The 13,709-nt window shown below is 38.9% G+C and overlaps 1 pseudogene; it reads left to right on the top strand.

Annotated features, from left to right (window-relative positions):
* The first annotated feature begins 10,295 nt into the window (after nt 1–10,295).
* LOC132015306 (olfactory receptor 6E1-like) lies at nt 10,296–11,238 on the top strand (annotated as a pseudogene).
* Nucleotides 11,239–13,709: the final 2,471 nt, after the last annotated feature.

Genomic DNA, 13,709 nt, shown 5'->3' with positions numbered 1-13,709 from the left:
ATTGACTTCACAGATATATACAAAGCATTCCACTCTAAAGCAACAGAATACATATTTTTCCTGACTGCACATGGAACATTCTCTAGAATAGTTCTTATACTGGGCTACAAATCAGGTCTTAACCAAGACAAAACATTGGGATTATTCCCTGCATATTTTCAGACCACAATGTTTGAAGCTTGAATTCAATCACAAGAGGAAATTTGGAAGGAACTCAAACACTTTGCAGGATAAAGAGCATCCTACTAAAAATGAATGGGTTGACCAAGAAATTAAAGAGGATTTAAAAAAAAAATCATGGAGGGGCACCTAGGTAGCTCAGTGGGTTTTAAAGCCTCTGCCTTCAGCTCAGATCATGATCCCAGGGTCCTGGGATTGAGCCCCAAATCGGGCTCTCTGTTCAGCAGGGAGCCTGCTTCCTCCTCTCTCTCTCTGCCTGCCTCTCTGCCTACTTGTGATCTCTCTGTCAAATAAATAAATAAAATATTTTTAAAAATGATGGAAACAAGTGAAAGAGAAAATGCAATTGTTCAAAACCTTTGGGATACAGCAAAGGCAGACCTGAGAGGAAAGTACATAGCAATATAAGCCTTTCTCAAAAAATTAGAAAAGTCCCAAATATAGAAATTGAACTACAACCTAAAAGAGCTAGAGAAAGAACAGCAAATAAAGCCTCAATCCAGAAGACGAGAAATAATAAAGATTAGAGTAGAAATCAATGAAATAGAAAGCAGAACAGTAGAACTAATCAATGAAACTAGAAACTAGTTCTTTGAAAGAACTAATTAAGATCAATAAACCCCTAGCTACATTTACCAAAAAGAAAAGAGAAAGGATTAAGATTAATGAACTCATAGAAAGAAAGAAGAGAGATCATGACCAACACCAAGGAAATACAATTCTAAGAACATATCATCAGCAACTACATGCCAAAAAAATTAGGGAATCTGAAAGAAATGGATGCATTCCAAGCAAACAAACAAACTACCAAAATAGAAACAGGAAGAACTAGAAAACCTGAACAGACCCATAATCAGCAAGGAAATTGATGCAGTAATCAAAAATCTCCCAACACACAAGAGTTGGGCCAGATAGCTTCCGAGGGGAATTCTACTAAACATTTGAAGAAGAAATAATACCGATCCTTCAGAAGCTGTTTCAAAAAAATAGAAATGAAAGGAAAACTTCCAAATTCATTCTATGAGGCCAACATTACCTTGATCCCAGGGCCAAACAAGACTCCACCAAAAAGGAGAATTACAGACCAATTTATTCCTGGGATGTAAGGTGGGTCAACATTCACAAATAAATTAACATGATAGATCAATCACATTAGTAAAAGAAAGGATAAGAACCATATGATCATCTCAATTGATGCAGAATAGGCATTTGACAAAATACAACATACCTTCTTGATTAAAACTCTCCACAGTATAGGGATAGAGGGAACATAACTCAATATCATAAAAGTCATCTATAAAAATCCCATAGTGAATATTTTTCTTAATGGGGAGAAAACTGAAAGCTTTTCCCTCTCCTAAGATCAAGAACATGACATGTGACCACTTTCACCACTGCTATTCAACATAGTACTAGAAGTCCTAGCCTCCACAGTCTGACAACAAAAATAAATAAATGGGTTTCAAATTGGCACCAAAATCAAACTCTCACTCTTTGCAAATGACGTGATATTAAATGTAGACAACCCAAGACTCCACCTGCAAATTACTAGAACTCATATGTTAATTTAACAATGTGAAAGGTTATAAAATCAATACACGGAAACCAGTTTCATTACTATACATGAAAATGAGACAGAATAAAGTGAAATTAAAGAACTGATCCCATTTACAATTATACCAAAACCCGTAAGATACCTAGGAATAAACCCAACCAAAGAGGTAAAGGATCTCCTTTCTACAAACTATGAAACACTTATGAAAGAAAGAGAGAAGGCACAAAGAAATGGAAAAACATTCCATGCTCATGGATTGCAAGAATAAATAGTGTTAAAATGTCTATGCTACCCAGAGCAACTGACACATGCAATGCAATCCCTATCAAAATACCATTTCCCTATCAAAATAACATTTTTCACAGAGCTGGAACAAATAATCCCCAAATTGTTATGGAACCAGAAAAGAAGCTAAATAGCCAGAGGAATGTTGGAAAAGAAAACCAAAAGCTGGTGGTATCACAATGCCCTACTTCAAGTTATATTACAGAGCTGTAATCGAGACAGATTGATATGGCACAAAAACAGAAACATAGATCAATGAAACACAATAGAGAACCCCAAAATGGCCCCTCAACTCTATGGCCAACCAGTCTTCAACAAAGCAGGAAAGAATATCAAAATGGGGAGGGGGCAATTTCTTCAATAAATGGTGTTGGGAAAATTGGATAGACACATCCAGAAGAATGAAACCAGACCATTTTCTTACACAATACACAAAGATACACTCAAATTAGACAAATAAAACCTAAATGTGAGACAGGAATCCATCAAAATCCGAGAGGAGAGCACAGGTGGCAACCCCTCTGAACCTCAGCCACAGGAACTTCTTCCTAGACATGTCTCTAAAGACAAGGGAAACAAAAGCAAAAATGAATTAGGACTTCATCAAGATCAAAAGCGTCTATGGAGCACCTGGGTGGCTCAGTGGGTTAAAGCCTCTGCTTTCAGCTCAGGGAATGATCTCAGGGTTCTGGGATCAGGCCCGCATTGGGCTCTCTGCTCGGTGGGGAGCCTGCTTCTCTCTCTCTCTCTCTCTCTGCCTACTTATGATCTCTCTGTCAAATAAATTTTAAAAAATCTTTAAAAAATGAAGAAAAAATAATAGAAAATTAAAAAGCTGAAAAAAGAGAGAAAAAAGAATTATAAAACACCAGAATAGACATAGGGAACTCTGTGAAAAGGTAACAATAGTCATAATGTAGGTTCCCAGAAGCAGTGTGGTGGTGGTGGTGGGGGGAATTATTTAAGGAAATGACAGCTGAAAAGTTCCCTAATCTGGGAGAAGAGACACCCAGTCCTAGGAGACACAAAGAACTCATAACAAAATCACAAGAGCAGGGGCACCTGGGTGGCTCAGTGGGTTAAGCTGCTGCCTTCGGCTCAGGTCATGATCTCGCGTCCCCGGATCGAGTCCTGCATCAGGCTCTCTGCTCAGCGGGGAGCCTGCTTCCTCCTGCCTGCCTCTCTGCCTACTTGTGATCTCTCTCTGTCAAATAAATAAATAAAATCTTTAAAAAACAAAAACAAAAACAAAAAAAACCCTCAGTTTAAAAAAAAATCACAAGAGCAGGCCAACATCAAGACATATTATAATTAAATTTGAAAACTACAGTGATAAAGTAAAAAAATCTTAAAAGCAAAAACACAAAAGAAGTCCTTAACTCTCAAGGGAAGACCCTTAAGTCTACCTGCAGATTTTTCAACAGAAACTTGGCAAGTCAAAAGAAAGTGGCTCAATTGCTAAATGAGAAAAAGAAGCCAAGAATACTTTATCCAGTAAGACTGTCATTCAGAAAACAAAGAGAGATAGAGAATTTCCCAGACAAACCAAAACTACAGGAGTTTGTGACCACTAAATCAGCCCTGCAAGAAATATTAAAGGGGACTCTTAAAAGCATAATGAAAGACTAAAATTGAAAAAGACAAGAAAGGATCTCCAGAAACAATGATAACAAGTAATGAAATGTCATTAAATACATATCTATCTTTAATTGTTCAGAATGTAAATCAACTATATGCTCCAATCAAAAGGCATAGGGTGTCAGAATGGACAAAAAGCAAAACCTATCTACCTGCTGCCTACAAGAGACTCCATTTAGACCTAAACACACCTGCAGATTGAAAGTGAGGGAATAGAGTGAGAGGAAAGTGAGCGGAGGGGATTGATCCACAAATCAGTCAATGTGATGCAACATATTAATTAAAAATGGATAAGAACTATATGATCCTTTCAATAGATGCAGAAAAATCATTTGACAAATTAGAGCATCCATTCCTGAACAAAAACCCTCAACAAAGTAAGTTTAGAGGGAACATACCCCTATATAATAAAGGTCATATATGAAAAACCCACAGTTATTATCATCATCATTGGGGGGAAAGAGAACTTACCTCTATGGTCAGGTACAAGAGAGGGATATGCACACTCACCACTATTATTTAACATAGTACTGGAAGTCCTAGTCACAGCAATCATATGATAAAAAAAAAACCCAAAGTTTTCCAAATTGGCAAAGAAGAAGTCAAACTTTGACTATTTACATATGACTTACACTCTATACAGAAAACAGGAAAGGCTCCACCAAAAAATTGCTAGAACTGATACACAAATTCATAGTCACAGGATACAAAATTAATGTTCAGAAATCCATTGCATCTCTATATACCAATAATGAAGCAGCAAAAAGAGAAATTAAGGAATCAATCTATTTAAAACTGCAACAAAAAACAAGAGCAGGCCCTGGAGTAAACCTAACCACAGAGATTAAAAACCTATACTCTTAAAACTATAAAATACTGAAGAAAGAAACTGAAGATGACATAAACAAATGAAAAGACATTCTATGCTCAAGGATTGGAAGAACAAATATTGTTAAAATGTCTATATTACCCAAAGAATCTACACGTTTAATACAATCCCTACCAAAACACCAACGGTATTTTTCAAAGAGCTAGAAGAACAAACTATCCTAAAATATGTATGGAACCACAAAAGGTCCCAAATAGCCAAAGCAGTCATGAAAAAGAAAAGCAAAGCTGGAGGCATCACAATTCCAGACTTCAAGTTATATTATAAAGCTATAGTGATCAAAGCAGTATGGTAATGACACAAAACAAACACATAGATGAACAGAACAGAATAGAAAACCCAGAAGTGAACCCACAACTATACATCCATATATACGATAATGGGTTAGTATCCAAAATATACAAAACATAAAACTCAACAATCAAAAAATGAAAAATCTAATTAACAAATGGGCAGAAGATATGAATAGCCATTTCTCCAAAGAAGACACACAGATGACCAAGAGACACAAGAAAAGATGTTCAACATCCCTCATCATCAAATAAAAATCAAAACTACAATGGCATATCCCCTTATACCAGTCAGAATAGCTAAAATCAACAATACAGGAAACAACAGGCATTGGTGAGGAAGTGGAGAAAAGGCAATCTTCTTACACCGTTTCAGGGAATATAAACTGGTTCAGCCACTCTGGAAAACAGTATGGAATTTACTCAAAAAGTGAAAAATAGACTACCCTATTATCCAGCAATTGCACTACTAGGTATCTACGAAAAGAATACAAAACTACTAATTCAATACATGCAGTATTATTTACATGCAGTATTATTTACAATATCCAAATTATGGAGTACATGCAGTATTATTTACAATATCCAAATTATGGAAACAGTGGGTCCATCAGTGGGTCCATCAGTGGGTCCATATATAAGATGTGATATATATTTATATATATATATATAAATATATATATATAATATATATAATATATATAAAACGTGTGTGTGTGTGTGTGTATACACAGAAAAGGTTTCTTTTTTCAATGCAAGAATAAAAAAGATACAAAGACACCCAAAAAAATAAATTACCCTATGCCTTCAGCTTCTCCTCATCCAAAGTTGGAAGCTACTAACATTACCATGCTTTTCCTCGCATGGACAGATGGATATTTGTGTGATATTAATGAACTTCTAGACCAGAACAGATGTGTTCTGGATCTTGGTTGCCATTGTTGCCTTACTTTTATGGAAATTCCATGAAGGACAGTGGTTCTTAAAGTATTACTAGTTACCCAACAGCTCCACCCAATGCCGGAGTGCTTCTCTCCATCCCCCAATTCCTCTTCAAATTAGCATCCCCTATACCCCCTCCTACAATATCATAAATGATATTTAGTATACGTGTGATCTCTGAAAGGATTTACCTTTCCTCAGGCCTTAACTTAGCCTTCTTTCTTAGGGATACAATATTAGAATTTGGAGCCTTTCTAGGAATAGACCATATTCACCAGATAACTATAAGACAAAATATTCCTACTATCTACATCCCAGGTAAAGGTGTAGCCTGATTTTTCAAGAGTGGCCAAGGAACAGAATGACAAACATAACAATATTTTGCAAAGGAAAATCCACAAGCTTATATTTGCTTTATCCCTCCATAGTTTGATAACCAGAAATAACAACCTTAAGAACTATTCCTTCACTTACTCTAACTGGATAAATACTTAAAGCAAAGAAATGCTGAAAAATAGCCAAGATAAATGAGATCATAAGGTTATCATTTAAAACATAAAAAAAATGTTGGGTGTTGGACAGCCATGAGCACACTACTCAGAAAAGAGAAACTAGACTAAGGACAATTTGAAACATTTCTTGATATCAGTTCATCACCTCTTATGCTAGATGCAATGTAGAGTCAGTTCAGTCCATTTCTTTGTCCACTTTGTAAGCCTTTCCATCAAACTACATACCAGGCTCTCACCTTCTGCCTTCCCACCATCATGTTGGCAATGGGACTTTCTCAGGTGTGATAGGTATTTCTGCACCATGAAGCTGGCACTGAATGAAATTAAAATCCCATATAAGTAAGGCTTTACCTTAGCATTAAAATATATAGTCTCACTTTGCCCTAACTTCTGTAACTCTTTTCCCATTATTCTTTATTTTCCTTCACTTCCAACTGATAAAATAACCACAGATTTACAAACAGCTATCAGATGCCCCAGGGTTGCCAGCAAATACACTTTGTGAGTTTAGTCCCCTTATCTGGCTTGGGATGGGAAACCAGAGGCCACAGAAAAATGGGTCACTATTGCAACTGTCTAGCTGAGACACCCAGGAGAAGAAGCAGATATCCAATCCAAAAGTTGATATGGATATATCTTCTCCACTCTCAGGCTTACATCTCTTCCAGTTCTGCATCTAGAAAGAATCTGGGGATCCACATCCCAGATACATTTTTAAAAGATTTATTTATTTATTTTGAGAGAGAGAGAAGAAGCACACCACTAGGAGGAGAGGCAGAGGAAGAGAATCTTCAGACTCCCTACTTAGCGTGGAGCTAGATGCAGGGCTTGAATCTTCTACCCATGAGATTATGACCTGAGCCAAAACCAAGAGTTAGACACTTAACTGATACCTCCACCACATCCCAGATATGTTTAAAAAGAGAGAGCCTGCCAGATTAGAGATGTTACAGGAACCACCCAGAATACCTTTTTCTTCCCTGAAGAGGAAAAAATGTGTGCTTTCATTTTTCAAGGATATGGGGAGCACAATGAAAGTATTCTTCAAATGAGAATATGCAATGAAAAGAATCATAACACTGGTAGAAGCATGAAGAATGATTGACTAAGAAAGGTGGCATTCCACAGTATCTTCCCAAAAGCCTCATGAAAGGCAGGGTGTGATCCTACTGTTTCTCACCATAAAGACTGTTCTTTGAACACCTATACTCTGGCTTCAGGGCATACATCACAGTAGAAAACTGTAGTCTGGACTTCTACCACAAAGTATTAGCAATATTCACCTTGGGATTTTAAAAACCCTTGGAAAATTGTCATATAATTTCCTTCAAAAGTCTTGGCAGAGAACAGTGCAGATTCTGGCAGTCAGCATCACCAACAATGATGGGAAGGTAAATAAAGGGTTGCCCCAGTAATTCTTGTTCTCAACATTGGCTAATTAATTGGGTGTTCCCAGGCACCAGCCATGCCTTTACTTTCTGCCTCTGTCTCTTCAGCATCTAATAAGGTTTAAGGGCCTGCACTCTCTGCTCCCTAGCTGGGTCCATCCTTCTTGGTGACCAAGCAATGCTGTGGCAAAAATATCACAGGCTTCAAGCTTTCCTGTCAGCACCTCAGTGTCGACACAGTAAAGCAAGGATGCTTCTCCACATGGAAAGATGAGGATATGATGGAGGAGCATGGTGTAAGAGAAGGTCTTGGAGCAGGTGCAGCTGTAGCATGGAGCACTGCCACAGAAGGATCCTTGTCTCAGCAGCACCCAGGGCAAAACTTAGAAGGTGCCGCTCCCAGTAGCTGCTATAGGAGATGACAACATAGAAAGTGACAGAAAAGTTGCATGGTAAGTGGGCTTCTACCCACTGGGGGAGGCAGAGCCAGACCTTTCATCCGAACCATAAGTAGTCTGGGAGTCCAGCTCTAGCCCAGAATTGAGGGCAGTGAAATGTTGGTTTAGTCTGTCTGCTCCTTTGTGAAGTTTCAGTGGTCCAGGCTACCATGTAGGCTTGTGCTGTGAAATGTTCTGGGCTATGGACACACAGCTTTGTCATTCCGAACACCAACAGCATGGGATGCATATTCACCCCACTCTGGGACAACAGACTGTGACAACTGAGTTTCCTTCTCCTCTCCTTTCCCCTCAGCCCACAGCAAACTCTTGATTTCTTGGAAGACAATAGCTGCAAGAGGAGGTAGCCCTGCCCCCTCATGAGGTGACCTCCGGTTATGCCTGGTCTCAGGGACCCTGGCGACTTAGTGAATTTACTGGGGTCAACAGGAACAGAAGGAGAGGCTCCTTTAGGCTGTTTCACTGCAGTGAGCTGTTCGATTTCATGAACTGACCTTCAGAGGACTTTGCCCACAGTGCATTAGTGAGAGTGACACTTTTACACTGCCGACCTTTAGCCTGTTTTGATATGCTAGAGTCAAACACCATCCTGAGACAAATTACTGATTGAGAGGACTGGAGAAGGAAGAATGTTCACTGAGCTTGGATGTAAGGGTGGGTGCATGAGTGTCAGGTGCTCAGCATACCTCCCTAAACTACTGTCACTCCCACCTCCATCACGGGACAGCAGGAACCCTCAGGGCCGGGGTGGGTGGAAACTAATTTTACAATTTACCTCACATTGTTGAGCAAACTCCTAATTTCTCTGGTCTCCAGTCTCTTCTTTAAAATGCTTCTGCTAAATGAGATCTTCTCTAAGCACTATGTTATTTCATAGGTCAATAACACATCAGAGATACTACCTAAGGATAGATATAATTAAGATTAATAAAGCTAATCTTTCAACTTAAGGTTGAGAGAGCATCAACAATAGATTTGTTCCTGTTTTAAAACATTCTGTCACTGCATTTGGAAATAGCAGGTACTCCAGATTCTGGCATTCTGCCTAAAGTCCCAACTATGTGACCTAAGCTCTCTGGAACTCTCTAAGCCTCACTTTCTGCTTCTGTAGAAGAAGGGGTTCATGGTTATTGTGAAGAGTAATAGAAATAATAGTTTCAGTGACCAGCATAGAAAACATAAATCTTGAACATATGATGATGATGATGATGAAAACTTGGACCACAAAATGTGTTGCATATTTTTAAATATTCAAGGGCAATATCACTAATATTATTATTATGTTTACTTACAAATTAATATTATTTAAAAAATGTTGGGCACCTGGGTGGCTCTGATGATTAAGTGTCTACATTCAGCTCAGGTCATGATCCCACGGTCCTGGAATGGAGTCCTCCATTGGGTTCCTTGCTCAGCGGGGCATCTGCTTATCCCTTTGACCCTCCCTGCTCTTGTGTTTTCTCTCTCTCACTCTCTCTCTCTTAAATAAATAAATTTTTAATAAAAATAATAAAATGAATAAATAACTACCATGCATTATAACTATGACAATGTCAATAACTCTGCCTATTGATGCGCTATTACACTATGTTAATGATCATAATACTACAACTAAAATTTGAGGAACAAAGAAACATTGGCATCATATAACAAGTGAGTTATGTGCTTCTCACAAGAACATGAATGGAAAGATCCTATCATCTAGATTCTAAAGAGAGTGAAAGCAAAGTTCACAAAGGTTAACTTCCTTTCTAAAAATGACCCATCTTGGGGCACCTGGGTGGCTCAGTGGGTTAAAGCCTCTGCTTTAGGCTCAGGTCATGCTCTCCGGGTCCTAGGATCGAGCCCCGCATCAGGCTCTCTGCTCGGCGGGGAGCCTGCTTCCCCCTCTCTCTGCCTGTCTCTCTGCCTACTTGTAATCACTGTCAAATAGAAAAAATAAAATATTAAAAAAAAACAACCATCTCTCAGGAGTTAGAACTCAGTATTGAACTAATACTGAGCTCAGGTCCTACTGATTAAAGAATCTGCTGGCTAAACCAATTAGCTATTGGCCTAGTCACCTTCATGGACAAATAACTTAATCCTGCTCCTCTGAGAACTTTGTGCTTGTTGATGTCTTCATTGTAGGTTAGAACAGCATTGATGATTCTGGAAAGAGATGCCCATGGAAATGGGGAATGGGACAACTGTCTAAGAATTCACCTTGGAGGGTTTTCCTGCCATCCAGCACCTGGGAAAGGTCCTCTTCCTGGTGCACCTGCTGGCATACCTGGCCTCCATTGCAGGCAATGTGGTCATAGTCACCATCACCTGTACTGACTCCAGGCTCCACACACCTATGTACTTGTTCCTCAGCATTTTCTCCTTCTTCGAGTGTTATTTCGTAAGTGCTGTTATTCCTAAGTTGCTTGTCATCTTTCTCTCAGCAAACAATTTCCTTTCTTGCCTGTTTCATACAAGCCTTTGTCTCTTTATTTCTGGGAGCAGCAAGATTCTTCCTCATAGCAATGATGTCTCTGGATCGGTATGTGGCCATTTGCAAGCCTCTATACTACCCGACCATCATGAACCTGAAGACTTGCTTCCTCCTGGTCACTGCCTGCTTCGCTTTGGCCTTTCCTCTCATCACTGGTCTGCTAGTAAAAGTCTCCCAGTTATCCTTCTGTGACCCCCATGTCATCCCCCACGTTTTCTGTGACATTGGCTCCTTGATTCATCTCTCCTGTTCTGACACCAGGTCTGTTGAAATGTTGGCCTTTGTTCTCACTTTCTTTATCCTGTTGACATCCCTTATCATAACCATCATTGCATACAGCAACATAGTAGTCACAGTCCTGCAACTTCCCTCAGCCAAGGAGAAACAGAAAGCTTTTTCCACCTGCTCCTCTCACTTCATAGTCCTCTCTCTGATGTACAGCAGTTGTGTGTTCATATATGTGAAACCAAAGCAAATGAACAGGCTGGAGTCCAACAGGGAGGCTGCCCTTGTAAATACGGTGGTGACCCCACTGCTGAATCCTGTCATCTACACTCTGCAGAACAAGCAGGTTCACCGGGCTCTGGGGGAGACGTTGTGCAGAAAGAAAGAATTAAGATAAAAAAATCACATGACCTTGGTGTGGAAGTCTTCAGAAAAACATTTGTCTTCATTCTGGACAATGTAGCAGGCCAAAGAGTTAATCAGTGTCTCTGGGAGTCACACTTGATCAACACATTTTAGCAAAATGGACATCTGTTTCTCAAGGTCTCATTTTATTTTTTTTTATTTTTTTTTTTTAAAGATTTTATTTATTTATTTGACAGAGAGAAATCACAAGTAGATGGAGAGGCAGGCAGAGAGAGAGAGGGAAGCAGGCTCCCTGCTGAGCAGAGAGCCCGATGCGGGACTCGATCCCAGGACCCTGAGATCATGACCTGAGCCGAAGGCAGCGGCTTAACCACTGAGCCACCCAGGCGCCCTCAAGGTCTCATTTTAGTTGGGTCTGCATAATTATCTTCTCCACAAATTTTCCATCTTTGGATGACAATGATTCATTGCAAAATCCTTTACTGAATTGTTATTCTTCCCTCTGATTAAACCATGTACACTTAATTTCCAAAATTTAGTTATTTATACACTTTTTATTTCACTTCTTTCAAACCAATGACATGGCTGAACAGAATTAATAATGATTTGACAAAAAGCATTTAGATTATTAAAATAATAGAAGGTTGTATATTATGTTGTGATTCAGAAGGAAATGATGGAAATAGTACCAATGCATTGGTCCACATTCCCTCCATGCCTGGACCAGGGAAATAATGATTATAGTACCCTTCACATTGGAATATATATTGTTTGCATCAGGTGTGCTCTTAAATGTTGTTTTTGGGGGGCGCCGTAGTGGCTCAGTGGGTTAAAGCCTCTGCCTTCAGCTCAGGTCCGATCCCAGCAGGGAGCCTGCTTCCCTTCCTCTCTCTGCCTACCTCTCTGCCTACTTGTGATTTCTGTCTGTCAAATAAATAAATAAAATTTAAAAAAATTTTTTAATGTTTTTGGGCCTTACGATATATATATATATGCATTGATCCCATTCTAGAGAGAAACAGAATTTTTCACAGGTCCAGACCATTCTCTAAGGAGAAGGAAAAACCACCACAGTCCATGGTAGAGCAAATCTCCTATTTCCTATATTATTTATTCTAGCTTCAGGATAATGCACACTTACGATTAGTTCTTATCCTAAGCTCTTACCACAGATGGGTTCTGTATACCAGTTGAAGGGTGTACTTATTTAATTTTGCTATAAATTCTGCCAAGGTTTCAAGTAGGTGGAATTTAAGTTATTGGCTTCTCTATTTCATATTGTTAAGGAAAAAATTTTTTCCTGGTTGCCTTGTATTGTCAACTGTAAGATTATCTTCTGATTGACAATGTATTCTAAAACCAACAATTCCATGATCTGAATCCGCAAACCTTTGTACTTTTTACACTATTTTTTTCCAGCCAGGATTTGTCTTTTTATTCATCAGAAGGAACATATCTAAAAAGGCTGAGACAATTTTTTTTTGTTTGTCTTTAACCCAAACCCAGAGGTTAGATTATTTCAAATACATTTTGAGAAACATGTTCTATGCCATGAATAGATCCAATTTGCCCCCCCAAAATCACAGATGATTCACTATACACATTGTATTAAAAGAAATTTGCAAAAGCTATGATCATAGTAGGAAAGTGGGTATGGGCTCTGTTACAGGAATTGGAAGAAAGAGAATGATGTCTTAGGGAAGAGGAAGTGGAATGGAATGCAACGAGACCAGAGTAGACTCTGAATCATTTGCACTGGGCAAGCTTGCTTTTGCCTTAGACTAACTGATCAACTTCCAAGAACACACAAGTCACCTTCTCCATTAAATATGGAGATTGAGCCAGATGACCTCTAGGGTCCCCTTAAAAATACTCAAGGACATAGTAGCAAGATGCCTGAGGAACATGGAAATAATGTTCTGCCCTGAGAGTTGAACAACTGAAGAGTGTATGGAAGTGGTTGAGGTTCAGTAATGAAGGAATAAACCAAGGAATTGTGGTCAAACTACTGAAAAGAGTATGAGCCTCCCCAACATTTTAGTCATGATTGGATAATAATTTATTTTACTTAAACTAATTAAAGGCACTTTATAATACCTTGAGATAGAATATGGTTGAAGAGTGAACCTAACAAACACAAAAATGAAGACTAAAAATCTGAAACTGAGTCTATAATCCAAGGTTGATGGTTACCAGCCATAGATGGTACCAAGATAAGGAAAAACCCTAATGTAGAAATTAGTGTACTAGATTCTGGTGCCATAAAACATTTTATTTTATTTTCTCAAATTTTTTATTTATTTATTTGACAGAGAGAGAAAGAGAGAGAGGGATCACAAGTAGGCAGAGGCAGGCAGAGAGAGAAGGGGAAGCAGGCTTCCTGCCGAGCAGAGAGTCTGATGTGGGGCTCCATCCCAGGACCCTGAGACCATAACCTGAGCCAAAGGCAGAGGTTTAACTCACTGAGCCACACAGGCACCCCCCAAATTAGCCAATTTTAAT

Source organism: Mustela nigripes, chromosome 4 (genome assembly GCF_022355385.1).
Source record: "Mustela nigripes isolate SB6536 chromosome 4, MUSNIG.SB6536, whole genome shotgun sequence".
Lineage (NCBI taxonomy): Eukaryota > Metazoa > Chordata > Mammalia > Carnivora > Mustelidae > Mustela > Mustela nigripes.
Note: the sequence above shows the minus strand (reverse complement) of the source record. Positions and strands in the feature narration are given on the sequence as shown.